Source organism: Ictidomys tridecemlineatus, chromosome 3 (genome assembly GCF_052094955.1).
Source record: "Ictidomys tridecemlineatus isolate mIctTri1 chromosome 3, mIctTri1.hap1, whole genome shotgun sequence".
In the NCBI taxonomy this organism is placed as follows: Eukaryota; Metazoa; Chordata; class Mammalia; order Rodentia; family Sciuridae; genus Ictidomys; species Ictidomys tridecemlineatus.
In genome coordinates, this window is record NC_135479.1 from 39,020,207 (window position 1) to 39,039,268 (window position 19,062).

Genomic DNA, 19,062 nt, shown 5'->3' on the forward strand with positions numbered 1-19,062 from the left:
AGAGAGGGTAGAAAATGTAGTCTAGCTGGGTGCTCAGGAAGAGGATAAGAATATAGACTTGGAAGCCTAAATAGTGGTGCCCACTACTTGGAGCTAAAGAAAATAAATAACTGTAAATTGAAGCCTGACAAGCTATCGCAAAGGGCAACAGAAGACTTGGGTATTTGCCTCAGTTCGACATTTCTAAGTCTTTGGAATTTGGGCTTTAGCTTCCTAACCTGAAAAAAATAGGAATAATAACACGTCCTGCTCATTCCTCTTCAAATTGTGCAGCTCAAGTATATACCCTGTGCACCTGTGAGAAGTGAGGGGCTCAGTTCTGTTAAAGGGAGTCTGGAAGGGGGTCTTCCTGAGGAAGCTGGGAGTCAGGTGCCTCAGTTCACTCTGGAGAGGGATTCTTAAAGGGTAGTACCCAGATCAGCAGCAGGGAACTCATTAGAAATGCAAGTTGTCTTTAACCAGGAAATCTCTAACATAAGAAATAAAAACATCAGTAAGTTCAAGTGTGTTTATGGAGCATTGTGTCAAAACCTGGTGACAAATTGCTCTATCAGTAGGGAACATTGTGGTCACATGCATTTGCACATTATTAACGTTAATATTAGCCAGGAGAAGGAAAGGAGTCAAGCTGAGGAGCCACTTTAGAGGAATTGTCCCCTCTCACCCTCAAGTGGGAACAGAAGATTCAGAAAAGTGAGTGTGAAAAAACCCATTTGTTGTTGTTTATTTTTTTCTTTCCTGGCTTCTGCTGAGCCATTAGTATTATTGGCTTTGTTAGTCAGTTTTCTATGACTGTTAGAAATACCTGAGGTAAATCAACTTACAATGAAAAAAAGAAAAAAAGAAATGCAAATTCTCAGGTCCCACAATAGCCCCACTTGACCTGAAACCCTGGAGGTGGCCCAAGCTGTATGGTTGTTATTGTTTTGTTTTGTTTTGTTTTTATAGTGCTGAGGATAGAGCCCAGAGCCTTACATATGACAGGTTAGGGCTCTACCACTGAGCTACATCCACAGGCCCAGGCTGTGTTTTCACAATTCTTCCAGCAGGTTCTGATGCACACTCCGGTTTGAGAACCATTGCTCTTGATTATCCCCAACCCCCAAGCTCTTTCCTAGTAAAGGCCCTCTCCCTCCCTGCTGGGGCCGGTCTATGCTGGAGATGCCTTGTTCTGTGACAATCTTCATGCAGCAGCAGCAGCAGCAGCAGCAGCAGCAAGAAGCAACAGAGATACATACCCAGCCCACATCGCCTGGGATCCCTGAGCTGCATCAAGCCCTCTGATTGCAGTGTCGAGGAATAATAGCTCATTTTCCAAAGACCTAATTACATAATGAGGCCTTCATGCTCCTCGGGCCTGTGGAGCTTCCAAATTGGGCAGCCAGGTGTTGGCCCTAAGCGCAACCAGTTGGAGGCCTCATTTGAATACTGTGAAGACAAGAGTTTAACACACTCTGTGGCCAAAAGTGCTGTCTGCAGAGGTGGCCTGCCTAGCTCCCATTTCCACGCTAACTGAGCATCAGGCAGCAGGTCCTAATTATGGTGGAGACCAGCCAGAGATACTAGGAATGCAGCCTGCATCCATATCATTGGAGATGTGCTGATTTTCTGGTCCCAAAGCCTGGCCAGTAATGAGCACCTTTCCTCCCCCAGAGCTAAGATTCGGGAGGTGGGTGAGTCAGGGATAGGAAAGACCTGGGCCATAGATCTGTCATCTGAGCCCTCTCCTTACCAACTAGGCAAATATTCCTGGGCTGCTGAATTGTCCTGAGCAATGATTGAAAAAATCAAAATGATGATCCCTGTCACATAGGGCCACCCTGAAGGCTCATTGGGAAAGAGTTTATTAAAGTGCAAGGGCTCACGCAGGGCACCTAATAATTCCTCCCCTCCCTCACACTTCTGCGCTCCTGAGGGGCACATTCTTCAACCACACAGCACTGTTTGTTTCTCTGTCTGAACTCTCCTTTGTGATTGGTGCTTGCATCCTGTTCTTTGCTGGAGATTTTTTCATATCTCCTTTAGGAAGTCACTTCCCCTGACGGCTAATCCCAGTACCAGGTCTAGGCTCGTTTCTCCTTCTCAAAGTTCCCCTTGCACTCTGACCTTGACCAGGTCAGCATTGGTCATAGGATCTCAATTCCCTTTATACTGGAAACTCTGAGTGAAAGAGAAATGTGTCTGCCTTCTTCACAATTGCAGCCCCATTGCCCCGTGATGGATGAATAAATGTTGAGGGAGTGAATGCAGATTTGCAATGAAGGTGGAATGAATGAATGAATGGATCTTTCCAGGGCTCCAGCTATGATTATGATAAATCCCATCCAATTCAACAAACATGTGCAAAACTTTTACTATTTTTCAAAGGTTGTCATGGGAGCAAAGGAAAGCAAGATAGATAAAATACAGTCCCCATGTTCAAATAATTTACAACCTGAAAAAGCTGTACAATTTTTAAAAAAATTCATAGATATATTCTAAGAAAAAGACCAGGTCTTTAAAGCCCCCACCTCCCAAGCACCTTTATAACAAATCCTACCCAGGAAAATTTTTTCAAGGTAGGCTGCAAAGGAAACCTAAGCTCTACTTTACTAATTTCTGTTCTCATAGGCTTGGACCCCAAACTGCTTGAATTTCTGAACATGGGCTTCGACTGTTTTTTTGTAGATGCCTATTGAAACTCTGGACATACACCTATCCACCTAGACACAGATGTTCTCATACATAATAACTTCCTGCTCCCACCAAGATGAATGAGATACAGCACCTTGCCCATAGCTGCTCCCAGGCTTTTATGGGTGACACTCGCCGGTCAGCATCCATTCTGCAGACGTGAACTGTGCAGCTACTCTCTGCTGGACACGGAGTGGGGTTCACACACCTGGGAGGAAGGCAGAGGAGAGGACAGCGGCAAATAGAAAGACACAACCTCTGTCCCCAAATACTCATTCCAGGGGTTTGGCCGACTGGACTAAGTGTTGAGTGTATGATCCGGGAGCCGACGGAGCAGTGGAACCGGGAGAAGAGAAGGTGTTTGAGTTGAGTAGGTCCGCTGGGCCCACGAGAAAGCCGAAGAGAGAATGTTCCCTGCAGAGGAGCCTCCTGGGGCCATCCCTGGGTGGGAAGAACACAGAACACTTAGTAGGGCCTCCCTGAAAGACAGCAAAGAGCAGGGGGAGCACAGGGATGGGGCTGGAGGGCAGCTGAGCAGGATGGGCCTTTATCCGAAGGGCAATGGGGAGTCACTGAAGGGTTTTAAACAGGGGTGTGCTTTTATCATGTTTTCAAAGTTAAATGTTATGCTGACTGCAATGGATTGCTGTCCTCCGGGTGGGAGGTGAGGTGGTCCAGGTGATGGCGAGGATGGAGAGGATATGAATGACTAACTTAAAAATACTCATGTATCAACACTGGGAGAGAGCATGAAGATGCCCGTGATGTATAGGATGAGTCCAACCCCAGTGGGACCCTGTACGTGGTCAGGATGGCCCTGAAGGGCAAGTATTTACAGATGGACCATTAACCACATCACTTTTGTGACAATGCCCAGAACTAAGAACCATGAAAGTGATTCAAAGAGCCATGGGATTCCTAGGAAGGTCACTCTTGGACACAGAATAGGAAAAGGAAAAGTGACGTTTGTTGTGCCTTAAAAACAGTTAAGGCTCAGGACCGTGGGCATGAAAGGGGGTGGAGGCTGGACAGCAGAAGTCCCATCATTGTGACGCACATGGTCAAGGCCTGATTAGAGAATGGTGCAGTTGACTGGGGAAAGTGTGCTTAAAGGAAAACAAGCTAACCGTTTGGTGACTCTCTAATGGAAAGAGTCTTAAATGCCAAATTAAGGCAACTGTGTGTTATTTCATAAATCTGGGGAGCCGTTCAGTCACAATCTGATTGAACTTGAATTTTATGCAAGGCTTCACTGGACTCTGGTAATGCAAAATCAGGACCTATAGGAGCCCAGATTACAGAGGCAGATGTGCAAATGCCCTTCACACAGCTCAAGTGATGTGCAACTGGAGGTGCCCATCTTAATGCCCAGGTCAGGGTATTGCAGAGTGTGAGCTTGGTCCAGACCTTGAAGAAGGAAGAAGACACCTTGGGAAACAGAGGGAAGAAGAGCGGACAAGAGTAGGAAAGAGAGGAAAGGAGAGAAATGTCAACAGCCAGAGGAGGAGGAGGAGGAGGAGGAGGAGGAGGAGGAGGAGGAGGAGGAGGAGGAGGAGTCAGCAGTGGCTCAGGACTGAAGTTTGAGAAGCGCCTGGTGACTGAGGAGATACCCAACATCGAGATCACCTTGAGAAGTCAGTGCATGTCAGGAGGTGCTGAGGCCAGAGACGGGGGCAGCAGTACTTCCTCCAGTCTTTGAACATTCCCTCTGGAAATTACTGAAAGGTTGGTTTGGAGAGGTGGAGAGAACCCAGAGGCAAGGCTCTATTGAGCAATTATGACAGTAACAATGGAGTGAGGTGGATCCTTTTTGAACTAAAGACTTGATAGGACCAGAAGCCTCTTCCCAAATCATCTTCCCAGGCATGGGGAGGTAACTCAATGGTGGAGAGCTTGTCTACATGCTCAAGGCCCTGAGTTCAATCCTCAGTTCCACATAGTAATAGTCATATTAATAGTAACCATAGATCACCTTCTCTAAACTTTCCCATTTCATTGAAGCCGGGAGAGTTGAACAGCCAGGCCTCATTGGGAGGTGGGGATGGATGGGCTGCCGTGGGTCAGAGGGATTTGAGAGGAAAGGGCTGGAAGAGAGCAGGTAAAGGCAGCAGGCTCCCTGGGAGTCAGATCTTAGAGGACAATGGGCAGGTGCCAATGGCACTCCACAGAGAGGACTAACTGGACATTAGTCCTTGGATTGTGGGCCAGTTGTTCCCTGTGAAGAAGATGGGGCTGGAGAACAAGATGGACCCCTAAGGGACAGAGAGGGCTGGTAGGAGGATCACCTGTGCAGCCCTGGGCATGCTGACTCTGAGGTACCTGCAAGGTGTCCTGCTGGAGGTGAAGCTGGAGCTGCAGAGAGTTGAACGTTTTAGCCAGAGTGATAGACTGAGGAGCCATGTTTGGGGAGCGGGCAGCAGAGCCAAGGCAGTGGAGAAGCAAACCCTGGAAGTGAATAGAGACGAGGGCCCGGGATAAAATTCTGGAGGGAAGAATCAGAGAGAAGACGGGAAAGGAGGCATCAGAAAGACACAGAATCCTAGGCAGGGCAGAAAGACGAATGTTGAAAAGCCAATGTTCATCCAGTCTGCCCCTGGTCACAGTCCCTTGGCTGGTTAGCAGGTGGCAGGTCTAGAGCCCGGTGCTCCAACTCCTCTATCATCGCCGTCCCCAGCAGCCCCTGCCACCACAGCTGGGCTTCCTCTCTTCCCCACTCTGAGTGCAAGGATAAAGAAAACTTTCAAAAAGCTCTTCAATGCCCAAGGATCATAAATACAGAGTGCCAACCCTGCCAAGACTCTAATTTCCCCTGGAAGTTTTATCTGAGAGATAATGTGGCATTATGAATGCGTTTCAACAGACCCCCACGGGCAAGCATCTCATAACCACAGGAATGGGCTAGAGGTGGGGTAAAGATGAGCCCGAAGTACAGCTTGCGTGAGAGGAGAGTACTGCTAAGAGGTGGGGTCTGTCTTTGAGAAAGGATCCCACGGAGAAAAGTCTTCAATGGGCCCTGTCCCTGGGAGGCCATGTAAATAGGAACAAGTCTAATGGGCAGTGGATGAAAAAATCATTAGACCCGTGGGGGAAACATCTCAGCCTGGAATCTGGAAGCTAATGTTTTCTGAATGGCTTAAAATGGCAGCCTCAAAAGAGATGTGTGTATGGCTTAAGGCCAGCATGGACATTTTTGTCCATCCATTTGCAGTGGGGCAGGGTCATGGCGCTCAGATCTGCAGTCTTTCCAAACACCCCATCTCCAAAGAGTCAGTGGACCCTTGGAGGGGGTGATGGCAATCAGACAAAGAGGAGACGGGGGGGGGGGGGGGAGAGGGTCCAAATGTAATTGAGCCCTGGCATACCTTGTTTTAATCAGCTTTTTGTCATTGTGACCCAAAGATCTGACAAGAACAACTTAGAGGAAGAAATGTTTATTTGGGGGCTCATGGTTCCAGAGGTGAGATCCATGGTTGGCTGACTTCATAGCTCTGGGCCCCAGGTGAGGCAGAACATCATGGTGCAAGGGTGTGGACGAGGAAAGCAGCTTAGGACACAACCATAAGGAAAGGGGGGAGGGGGAGGGAGAGGCATGAGGGACAAAACATAAGCCCCAAGGTACAACCCCAGTAACCTACTTCCTCCACTCACACCCTACTTGCCTACTGTTATAGCCAGTTAATCTATTTAAGTGAATTAATTCACTGATCATGCTATAGCTCTCATAATCTGATCTAATGTTCACCTGTGAATATTCTGAAATGTCTCCCACATGAGCTTTTGGGATCACCTCCTATCCAAACCCTAACACACCCACGGAGGCTTAGAGAGCTCCAGGACCTTCCATCATAGAGTTAACAAGGACTGGAACCGAGATTTGAATTCAGGACTTTTTGACATCAAAAAGCTATGCTGTTTCCCATATTACAAGGAAAGTCTGGAGTCTTTATACAAGAAAAAAACCAAAAAGAGTAAGAAATAGCTGCTCCCTCAAGAATTCAGACACAGATGGAAGATGGAAGGAAATAAGGAATCCCTGTAGGGTCCCAAACTCTAGGAACAAAAGAGATTATATTTCTTAGGGGCCTCTCCAAGGGAAAAGAATCTCAGTGATTTTGAAGATAGCTGCAACCCAACTCATATTATGGTAAAATCATCTATGGACAGTTTTTTTTTTCTTTTTTCCCAGAGAAGCTATAATGTATTCAAATTCCTGGGTTTTCTTTGACTCATAGGCTAGGAGTAGCAGAGGTTCTCGGATGCAGAGAGGAGTTCCAGATTAAGTACTCCTTGAGGCTGCTCTTTGCTCTTTGCTGGCTCATTAGGGAGACCAGACAGAGCCCCAGCCTGCACAAGCTTACAGCTGGTAGCAAGGCCGACTGCTGCATCACTGATCTAAAACAGCTTTTAACTAGGAATTAAATGTGTGTTTTGGAAAAAGACGCATCCATGAGGGTGACATTAAGGAATAGGTAAAACCCAAGAAGTCTCTACACCCACCTCTCAAGGGGAGATTTGGCAAATTTTCTCCTCGATATTTCTTAGAACACTATCACTCCAAAAGGTGCATGGAGCATTTTTATCACCAAAATAGAATCATAGAAGTTCCAATTCCCAGAACACATTAGCTTAATGGAGAGAATTTGCCCTCTATTGAGGATATATTTTTTCATAAATTGTTCTAAAACGTTGGGCCCTGCGACCACTTGTCTGCCACCAAGTACCGCAGGTGACACAGAGAGTGAAGCACGTGGAAAGAAATGCTAAAGGAAAGCCAGGGATGTATTTTCTTAAAAATATTGTATGAGTGATTATTCTTTTTTTGAGTTGCAGCAACCTGTGTACATGTAATACGGCCATATTCCCTGCTAGAAAAATTGTTCCTGGCCTGAGTGATGGAATTAAACATGTCAATATTTCAAGGTATTTCACAAAGAAAAGTGAGACTCCCGGCACTTCACCACCTAAACCACTTGCAAAGTCAGTGGGATAGATCTCCAGTGGGGAGAAGATGGAGCATATTCCAGATGTAGGAAGTAGAAAGAATAACTTTCTACCAGGTGTGGTGGCTCATAACTATAATCCCAGCAACTTGGGAGGCTGAGGCAGGAGGGTGGCAAATTCAAGGCCAGCTTCAGTAACTTAGCCAGGCCCTAAGCACCTTAGTGAGACTCTGTCTCCAAATAAAAAATAAGAAGGAATGGGTATAGGGTGTGTAGCTCAATGAACCGTAAATTATGCCTAGGTTTAACCCTTAGTATCAGAATAAAGAGGAGGAGGAGAAGAGGAGGAGGAGGAGGAGGAGGAGAAGGAGGAGAAGGAGGAAGAGGAATCCATATTTCACCTGCCACTTCAGGTTTGAAGCTCCATGGTCATAATTTTGACCTTATCATCACCAATGACAGTATCACATTTGAAAAACCTTGATGCCAAGTGTCCACTCTGAAGACAACTTCTTCTGCTCCCAGGCCACCCTCTCCCATGTAGGTACTCCAGCCATGTGTGACCTCATCATTGCTCCCAAACTCAAGACCCCTACAGGTCTCAGCCCCAGTCCTCTTTCTTTGATGGCATACATTGTCACTACAGCCACTCTCTACCAAACATCTTTTGTTCCTTGGCCACTTCTGCCCCTTCTTACTTCACAGAGCAAGCCCAGAGCGTGATTAACTGTGACTCTCCACCTGCTCCCATTTGCTAAAGGAAATCACAGGTTCATGAGATAACTGGTCTCACTTTAAATTCGTGGCCAGAAATGTCAAACGGGCACGCAGTGTTGTCTGGCAATCCTACCACTCTCTTCTGCTAAGTTCACTTGCCAGTTCTTCAATGACTGTTTCACACCTTGTACTTGGTACTCAAACTTGTCTTTGCCCCCGGATACTCACATGCTCCTAGAAAACAGCCACAGTCCTTACCACATACTTGAATGCAATTAGATACACACTCTCTAAGATTTTCATACTGAAAAGAAGCTTGTTCAAAGCCCTCTTCTCTGCCTTCCCTCTTGTTTCCATGGATGAAGTGCCCCTATTCCTTTCCAAAGCTGCTTCTCCTTTTGTGTCCTACATCCCATTCATCTTTTCAGCCCAAAGGTTTTGCTCTTGCAATTTCATGCCCCATGCACCTTCCATTTCTCCCTTCCTCTAGCACCATTTCCTTTTGTTAATTTTTTTATTTTTTTTAAATTAGTTATACATGGTAGTAGAATGTACTTATGCACTTTGATCTATCATACATAGACAGGGTATAATTTTTCATTTTTTGGGGACATATTATAGAATCACATGGACTGTGCAGTCATATATACACATAAGGTAATAATGTCCGTTCCATTCTATTATCCTTTCTATCCCCGTATCTCCTCCCCTCCCCTCCCTTCACTCCCCTCTATCTAATCTAAGGTAATGCTATTCTTCCCTAGTGCCCACCCTTTATTCCACGTATCAGAGAAAACATTTGGCCTTTGGTTTTGGAGGGTTGGTTTATTTCACTTATTATGAGATTCTCCAACTCCATGCATTTACTGGCAAATGCCATAATTTCATTCTTCTTTAAAGCTGAGTAATATTCCTTGAATATATATATATATACCACATTTTCTTTATCCATTCATCTATTGAAGGACACCGAGGTTGGTTCCATAGTTTAGCCTGTGAATTGAGCTGCTGGAAACATGGATGTGGCTGCCTCCCTGTAGTGTGCTGATTTTAAGTCCTTTGGGTATAGACCGAGGAGAGGCATAGCTGGGTCAAACGATGGTTCCATTCCCAGTTTTCTGAGGGCTCTCCATACAAGCACCATTTCCTTTTATCTTCAGTACCCACATCCCATTTAACTCTTCAGCTGTAGTTTCATTTTTCAGTTTCCCTTCATAGTGAAACTTCCTTTTATAAAAAGATGCCTACACGGGTCTGTGTTTCCACCCCATCTTGTCTTCTCAACCCACACTAGCCACGATGCACACCCACCACCACCACAGAGACATTGTTCAGGCCTCCTGCCAGAGCCTCTGGGGTGGCACTATCCAACAGCCACTTCTCCGCTCTCCCATGGCTGATTTCCCAGCAGAAGTCAACCGTGCTCGCCCCTCCTTCCTGGAACCCTTTCTTCCCTTGGCTTTGGTAACTGATCACTTTCAGGGCTCACTCCCACTTCGCTGACCCCTCTTTCTAGTTCTTTGCAAATTCCTCCTCCTTTGCTGAAACTCTAAATATTGGAGTGCCACAGGGCTCTGTCTGGGGCCTCTTTCCCTCCCTTATCTACATTCCTCACCCTTGGTAATCTATATGCAAATGACTCCTCGATCTATATTTCCAGCTTTAATCACTTCTCAGAGCTCAAGTTGCAAATATCCCATGGCCTGCCTGACATCTCTGCATAGACATCTAACTGGTAGCTCAAACTTGGCAAGACCAAAACTTTTGGTCCCCAAACCCTCCTGGGCCGACCCTATACCAACATGGGCCTGCGTGTGCACACGTGAACACACATAGGCGAACTGGCACATTTTCTCACACATACGGAGCAACTCCCCAAATGACTCCCCATGGCCCGATTCTCTTCTAGCTCAGAAAGGATCACCACTGCGCACCCTGCCACATGCCAAATATCTTGGAGTTCTCTTTATTCCTCTTTTTGACTCTCTGCCCAATCCCCCAGATAATAGATCAACAAAAGGCTACTGATTCTACATCCAAAATATGTTGGCAACTCCGCATAGATGTCTCCGTGGTTCCATCCCTGCTGTTAATACCTCGCTCTTGGCCACCATCATTTCTCATCATATAACTAGAAGAGCTGCCTAACTGGTCTCTGGCTTCCATTTTTAGACCCCTTCCTTCCCAGTTTCCATGCAAGAGCCAGAGATAATTTTTTTTTAAGGATGTACATCTGATCATGTTATGCCCCTGCATAACCTAGCTGCTTATTTAGGACAAAAAGCAAAATTCTTCCCCAGGAATTATAACACCTGCCATAATTCAGCCTTTACCTTCCTCTTCAGCTTCACTGTGCCACTCTGCCCTCTTGTCTGTAACTGATGATGTCTATCTCTTTGCCACCTCAGGGCCTTGGGACCAATTCTTCTTTCTGTTCAGGATTCCCTCTCCTCCAGGTCTGATCACTTAGTCCAAAGTAGCCACCCAATAGGGCATGAGCACATTTTTTTTTCCACTTGTTTATTGACCATCACCCTCATTAGATCATTATATATATGCAGACTGGGGACCTGGCCTTACTTGCTGCTGTGCCTAGATGGAACCTTCCAATGGAAAAGAGCCCAACAAATATCGTTGAAAGCATACATGAAAGGATATTACCAAGAAAAAAAAGTTGCTAATCTCCAACATTACAGAGATAATGTTTAGCCCACTCCAAAGAAACATATTCTTTTTAAGAACTTGAGCACCTTGCTGCATTTGAATGCAAATAGACACTTACCAGTTACAAATGAGCCTTATCTGTACATGACAGCCGCCCAGCAAGACCTCTGGCCAGAAACAGTTTGGTAGTCAGGAGTTCCTGTGGTTTGCAAATTGGAACATTCTTTGTTATTTATTTATTTTTTTAAAATTTGGCTTTGATAATGTTCTTTTGGTTTGCTAATTCAAGCTACTGTCTTCAGCCCCAAAGAAACAAGGTTTTGCTATACAGAATGGAGTGAGTTCCCCCAACTATCAGTTCACATTCATTCATTCAGCAAGTGCATGTCAGCACCTATGTGTTACTACACATGTGAATACAGAGCTGAGACACAGTCTCTGTTCTCAACAAGAACCCCACCTATTCACTGGACATGAATCAATATATTCTTGAGTAGTTTGTAAATATGGAAACTGGTTTAGGTGGGAAAAGAGACCACAGAAAGATTCACTATTGTCAAAAAAGCCATGTGAGCACTACTTTCTTGCATTATCTCATTCAACCCTTCTGCCAACCCTAGGAGAAAGAATTTTTATCCCCGATTTACAGACAAGGAAACTGAGGCCCAGGGAGATTAAATCCTTGGCTCAGGATCACACAATATAAAGTGGCCATATCAGGATGCTAACTCAGTTCTTCTAAGGCTTCCCCCGACCCTGGCAACTACATCCAATGTTGAGCCCCAGACACCTATGCATGACCTGCTCCAGCCCTTCCTGGTGCCACCTGCCTGCCTGGTCACAGTGACTGTGGACATCTGACCTGTCTTCCCTGCCCAGTGCCACACAGCCCTGCCATTGACCACCTGATGAACCAGGCCTCCTTCTCTCTCTCCACTCTGCTCCTCCTGCTTCTGGGAAGGGCCACCTCCTTTTCTAGCAATCAGTCCAGGGATTGTTTAGTGGAATATCCACTCTGTATTGGGCCCTGGGGAAATGGTGATTAGGGAGCCACAAAGATGACTGAGACATGGTCTCCCACTCAGAGCTGATCTCCACCTTGGGAGAACCAAGCATCTTCTGGACCAGCTGACCATCAAGCTCACTTTCAATGCCTGAATATGATCAGTGTCCCATGGCCAAGGAACCAGGCAGGTCCCATGGTGGAACAGAGACTGGAGCACAAGATTCAGCTTGGAGGCATCTCAAAAGAAGAGTCGAAGCAAATCTAAGCTTCAAAGAGTGGTGGACCACTGCAAGATTGAGAAAGGTAGAGGACAGCCCAGGGACACTGGGGAAATTATGGGAAAGGCACCGAGGCTTTTCAGGGGCCTCTGTAAGGACCCGTCCATGATTTCCCCATGGAGAAGAGATGGAGCACACCTGGATGAGCACATGGAGGGTGATAGGGTTGGTGGTAATGAGCATGAGTCATTTCAAGAATTAGGCAGGGCTGAGGCTGTAGGTCATGGGATGAAGGTAGAGACAGAATTTCAAGACTGGAGAATGCAGTTGCTGAGGCCTAATGACTTTCAGGTACAAAAGACGGTGACACCGACTGCCACTTCACAGAAGAGATGGGTCGAACACATGCAAGTGTATGGTGTAGAAAGAAAGCACAGACCCAGATCACACCACCCATGTCAAAGGGCCTTTAGTCTGGTTAGAGAGGAAAGATTTGGAGACCTGCAGAAATCAATAATAGGGTGAGGCAGTTCATGACAAATGTCAAGGCAGTGGCTTGGACCACAGGCAGCTAATGTACAAAGCAGATTAAATGTCCTTTGGAAATTGAAAAAAATTCTTGAGATAACGGGTTAAGAATCACAGAACTGCATTGGAGAGGATTAGGAGGACAGGGAACAGGGATTCTCTGTGTAGCTGAAGAATAAATGGACTTTGTGAGAGGAAGATTCCTGGGTGAAGGGCCCAGCCCTGGACAGGTCATCAGGCCCACCTGGCCCTGATCTGTTGGGACAGGACCCACCTGAGACTTGGAACCTTTGGAGGTGTCTACACTCTAGGATCCAATCCGCCTGTTCCTTTTCCTAGCCCTGATTTGGATGGCTCACACATGATCCCTTAGCCCTGTTGCTTGGAGCTACTTCTGGATGCTGACTTTGGCTCACCTATTTATCCAGATTTTGCACTGGATTTAAGAACTTCTGGTCCCTCTGAATAACATCTCTGGTCTTTCCAACCCAGTCCTGTAACCCTGTCCTTCCTGGCCCATCGGGCTCCCCAAAAGGAAGTGATAGAGTAATATCATGTTATCAACCAGCAAAGCAGGCTCCATCTGGAATTAACAGGAGGGATGAAGGGGATCTGGGGAGACTATCTGAGCTTGACCCACAAGAGATCCACAAATATGCAGAAGTGATCAGACAGGGCCATATCAAGAAGAGTCACCTCCATGTCCTGCAAGCCCCCAAAACACAGCTGTGGCCTTCCTGGCCTAGGCAGGCTGGGAAGAGAATTCATGGCCACTCGTGGATCTAATGTGGATTGAATCTGTTAGTGAAGGGTAAGAGAGTCATATCCGTCTCCAAGAAGCCAGGCTGTGAGGAGGGCAACTATCAAGAAGAGGGGCTGTTTGGATGTGAAGTGTCCCCCAAAGGCTCATGTTAGTGCAGGAATATTCAGAGATGAAATGTTTGGATTGTGAAAACTATAGCTTAATCAGTCCAGCCTAGTTTGAATGGACTAACTGAATGGTAACTGTAGGCAGGTGTGGCTGAGAGAGGTAGGTCACTGGGACCGTGCCCTGGAAGCCATCATTCATCTTCTCTGTGGCCACTTCCCCTTGCTCTCTCTGCTTCCCGGCCACCATGAATGGAGCAGCCTCTTCCACCACGCCCTTCTGCCATGATGATCTGCCTCATCTTGGATCCCAGAGCAAAGGAGCTGGCCCACTATGAACTGAAGCTCTGAAATCATGATCCAAAATTTACTTTTCCTCATCTAAGTTGTTCTTGTCCAGTATTTTGGTCACAGTAATAAAAAGATGACTAACACACTATCAGGGAAACAAATACACAGAAACTCATATACATACATGTGAACACAGACAGAGACACTTATAAAGCAAGCACGCCTAAGCCTGCACAAATGTGCAGATCCACATACCCATAGAAGAATACATCCCTCCACAAGGAGCCAATTTGCAATTTAAATCCCTAGCACCAAGTGAGAATTTCACAGGCAGGCCCTTCTGTTTTGCAAACTTCCTCACGGGGAACCTCCAGGGGAGCGCTCTTGTCCTTCTGTACTGTGTGAGTTGATAGTATCAAGGCTCTCAAAAGAGTTAAGGCCATCTTCTGCTAATGTCACCTGCCACTTGATGGTGGCACGGATTGATCTCTGTGTATTCATAGTACATTTTCTTGTGCTAAGCAACATTAAGTTCAAATCCAAATATGTGACTGCCATGTAATTATTCTTGGTGCTCACTTCCCTTTGGTTGCATTTGTCTTGCTATTTTATTTGTTGAGGAGGGGAGGAGTGGATAGGGAACATTCATCTCAAGAAATGTCCCCCTGAGGGAGGTCTTTACCCAGCATCCTGGCAAAGGAGGATCAGCAGGCAGGGAAAACCCTCAGCTTAACCCACATCTTACCCCCGGGGCCCACTCTGGTTTATCTCAAGGATCACTAAGCAGCATCTCCCTTTAGAGGTTGTCACCCATGTATCCACAACCGAATTTAGAATGGTTCAATGCAATGAAGCATCCAGGTGTTGCCTAAAATGTGCTTGGTCAAATCTTAAGCCCTCTGGAGTCTTGCCTTTCCTCTAAATGAAAGGGAGATATTATAGTTAAGGTAATGATACCCAGATTATGCCTATGGGTTATTATTAATAGTGTCCCTGCATCAATGAATTATTAACACAGTGATGCTATTGAATGAACTACCCCCAAAATTCAGTGGCTTAATAACCCTCAGTTATAATTGCTCTTAAGTCTCTACATACACTAGGATTGGCTGATCTGGGGTGGGCTCTGCTGAGCTTGACTCCATATGAGTAGCATCTGGGTCCCCTTCACATCCTTCATTCTCCTTGAACAGGCAGGCTGGCTAGGACGTGTTCTTATCATTGAAATGAGAGAATAATGAGAGCAAGCCTCACAATGCCAGCTCATGTCATGTCCCCTACCTCATGTCATTGCCCAAGGTAAGAGACATGGCTAATCCCAATATCAATGATACAGAGAAATGTATATTCTGTTCACAGGAGGAAGAGGTGAGGGGCAAATATTTGCTGAATAATAATTCAAACCAGGGGGTTGGCAAACTGTTTCTATGAAGAACTATATAATAAATATTTTAATGTTTTACAGACCATAGCATCTCTGTCACAACTGCTCAGCTCAGGCATTATAACTTAAAAAACAACCAGAGATATTATGCAAAAAAATAAGTGCAGTTGTGAACCAGTAAAACTTTATTTGCCAAAACTGGCTTAGTTTACCAATTCCTGATTTAAACTATCACAGATTCATTTCACTCTCCAAAGTGACCTGGTTCAGATGACGGATCACATGGTCACCCTAATTATAAAAGTTCCTTTATGCGTGGTCCTTGGACAGTCTTTATCAGAGTTACTCAGAATGGGAAGAGTGGATGCGTATTGAACATGCAGATCCCATGTCCCCAGCCCTGACTACTGAATCACAGTCTTGGGTTGGGAGCAGGGAAATCTAGAGGATTGCTTGAATAAATTCCCCCAGGAGAATCTGATGTACTCTAACATTGATTACTGCCGGATTGGATGGGTTAGATGGCCTTCACTGGTCCAAAATTTAAGAAAATCCATGCTCTTTTTTTGGAAAGATCTTTCAGATAAGAGTATCAGCTCTTCCCTGTGAACAACATTTTAAATCCTGCCCTTTCCCTATACACATGACTATCTCAAGACCAAGACTTGAGACAGCAACATAGGACATGCAGCACTTAGGACCCACCATTCAAGGAAGCAGGGAGTCTCAGGGTCATGCAAGTACCAGTGGCCCCTGACAGCGGCTGCTTCTTTCAATGATGTTCCCAGGGCTCCTCGTGTGTCTCACCTAGTCCTGGTCTGGGCTTCCTCGTGCAAACACATATGCACATATTCATTCACACAGGCACTGGCTTACACATCATCCAAGCACACCCTGTACTCAACGTGTACAAAGCACTTGTTAGGCTGGGGCCCTCCATGGTCTATGCTAAAGATGAAGAATGCCTCTCTCCCTAAAATCATTGATACACTTGAAATTCTTCTGTTAGATATTTATTCCTTCGAATTCTAGAAATGTTTCTCTCTCTGACTTCATCTCCCAGGAAACCCAAGCATGCCTGAGGGAGGTCCCACCTACAATACTATTTGTCTAAATCAATGTTTGCCAACCTTGAGGCCCAGGGAAAGAGGGGAGGAAAGATACCAAAAGAGTCATTCAATGAACATTTATAGAGCACTGGCCTAAATGCTAGGAAAAAATATTCAACATTGATGGTGGACTCACGGTTCATTAAAACTTCCTGGGCCTTCTAAGTGAGGTGAGCAAGGCAAGAATAATTAACATTCTCCCTTTGCACTGGAAAAAAAAAAAAAAAAAAAAAAAAAAAAAAAAACAACACTCAGGCAGGTTCAGAGACTAGCCCCTGACTATGGTCTCATTCTCTGGAGTCTTTCTCTGCAAGCCTATGGCAGCTTGCAGGCATGGTCCACGGGTCCCCAAGGAGCTGAAGGTGTTTCTCTAACAGTTAGCAGCCTGACTTAGCAGCGAAGACCTTCGTCAAATACAGCACCCAGAGAGCAAAGGTGACCTGTGTTTTACTTGCTCTCTGAGTTTTGATGCTGCTGGCATTTCTATATTTGTGGCATTTGGTTATGTATTAGGCATTTAAGATGCATTTATAATGTTAACCTTTTGAGAGGGGCCACATTTGAAGCAGTCATCCCTGCCTGCTTAAAATGCAACTCTGAGTGCTACCTGCATTCCCAGCAGTTGGAGTTAATGAATCAAAGCTATGAAATGCAGGGACGTGTGGTAGGCCGCAGGATGGAGGGGAGGATTTTGCTAACAAATGACCTCCAGCAAAATAACAGATCCCCATTCAAGTGGCACCACGACAGCTAAAAAGATGTCAAAGAGGCCCGGTTCCTGCCTTCCTGGGATGTTGGGAGCTGGGAAGTCATCACAGCCTTGGGTTTGGATAAGGTCAGAAAGAAGAGTCAGCCCCACAAAGACAGCTTTACCCTAGTGCTACTTGGGCCTGGCATGAGGAATGAAGGGCCCCCAATTTTCTGAGAGTCATACATTATGAAGGGATCCTTTCTGTGCACTACCCTCTCTAATCCAATTTGCACAGAAATCCAAGTGGCTTCTTAGGATACAAGTTGGGCCCCCCCTGAGTAATTTTTCCAAAGGGCATAGCAGGGCTTAGCAAAGTGTGGCCCATGGGCCAATCCAGCTACATCTATCTTTGTGAGTAAAATTTTATTGGAACACAGCCATGCCGATTCGTTTACATATGGGTCAGTTTTACATAGGGTCCCTTTTACTCTAAGACAGCAGAAGGTGGAGGACGTCACATGAACCACAACATCAAAATATTCACAGAAAAAATGTTTCTGACCCCAGTTTTATAGAATTGAAACTCCAGTCTATGGAACCTGAGCCCCAGAGCCTTGCAGGGTTGGGCTTCCTTCCATGTTCTTCATTCCTTCTTACCTCTGTGATGTGCATGCTGCTCTGTCAGCCAGGAATTTCCCTCCCCTTGTTTCTTCAAAGTTCAGGGTGAACATCATCTCTTCCAAGAAGCCACCCTGGATTGTCCTGATTACACCCTCTCTCATTGTCACTGGGCTCTCACTTCTTGCACGCACATACCAGAGGATGCTGAAGTCCCTCGTCTCACCCAATACTCCACGAGATCCCAATGGAAGGGCCTCTTTGCCTTTCCAGAACTCCTCAGAAAAAAGACATCTCCATTGTCTTTGCCTTGTAAAGACTCAGGTACAGAAATATTTGTTGTATGAATTAATATTTGCTAATAAATATTTGCTGTATGAATTACCTCATTTCACAAAAAAAATGCTGAAAGCAATTCCTAGCCCTTTTGACTGGTGGAGAAAAATTGAGACTCAGAGAAGTACAGTACTCTGCCTCAGGTCACTTGACTTGGAGGAAGCATGCGTAGCAAGGACTTTGGAGCCAGACCACTCAGGGTTACGATCTGGATCCTGCCATGAATTATTGCAAGTCATGGGGCAACAGCACTCTGCAGAGCCCCAGTTTCTATACCTGCAGAATACAGACTTGTGATGAGGATCAGTGAGCTGATAGATATAAAGAGGCCCAGGCAGGACTCAATAAGTAGTAGCCATTATTACTCCATTCTATGGTACCGCTGGGATTTAAACCTAGGTCCGTTGGACTGCAGAGTCCAAGCACCTTTGGGCTATGTCTGTGCTACCTCACTGGAATGTCAATGTGCCCAGGATGGTGAAAACTGAATCAGGCCCTACGGATACCCTGGGGCCACTTATCTTCCATAACCCTCCATGAGTGGGCAGGACCTTTTAGGAGCACACAGGCCGTGAGCCCAACACAGAAGAAAGGGAGCTGGAAATTCTCAGGAGGCATTTCTACCCGGCCCAGACAGCCTGATGAATCACCCTTCTCTCTAGGAATACTTCTTGCTCAAGAACCAAGGCCATTTGCGTAGGGTCAGAGCCTGGCTGGCTCCTCTGGGCCATGATCACACTGACAAATCTGACTGTCCCACTCCTTTCTGTATCAGTCAACAGAGCCCCGTTACCTTCTGTCTGACCAGTTACATCACCATCAGCTGGACCTGGCTTTACAGAATCAGTCACAGACTCCAGCCAGCAAGAGTAAGTACCCGAGCTAAAAAGAGCAGGCTCGATGAAGGGACCTGGGTCTTGTGTCACCTGCGGGACACAAGACCCGTGGACGTCACATCCTCCCTGGGCTCCTCTGTCCTCATCTTGTGGGGTGAGTCACTGAGACTCTCCTGCATAGCTG

The 19,062-nt window shown here is 46.0% G+C and overlaps 1 protein-coding gene across 1 annotated transcript in view; it reads left to right on the forward strand.

Moving 5' to 3' along the window:
• Asic2 (acid sensing ion channel subunit 2) overlaps window positions 1-19,062 on the forward strand; it is a 1,042,689-nt gene that overhangs the window by 725,927 nt on the left and 297,700 nt on the right. The gene's annotated exons all lie outside the window — the stretch shown is intronic.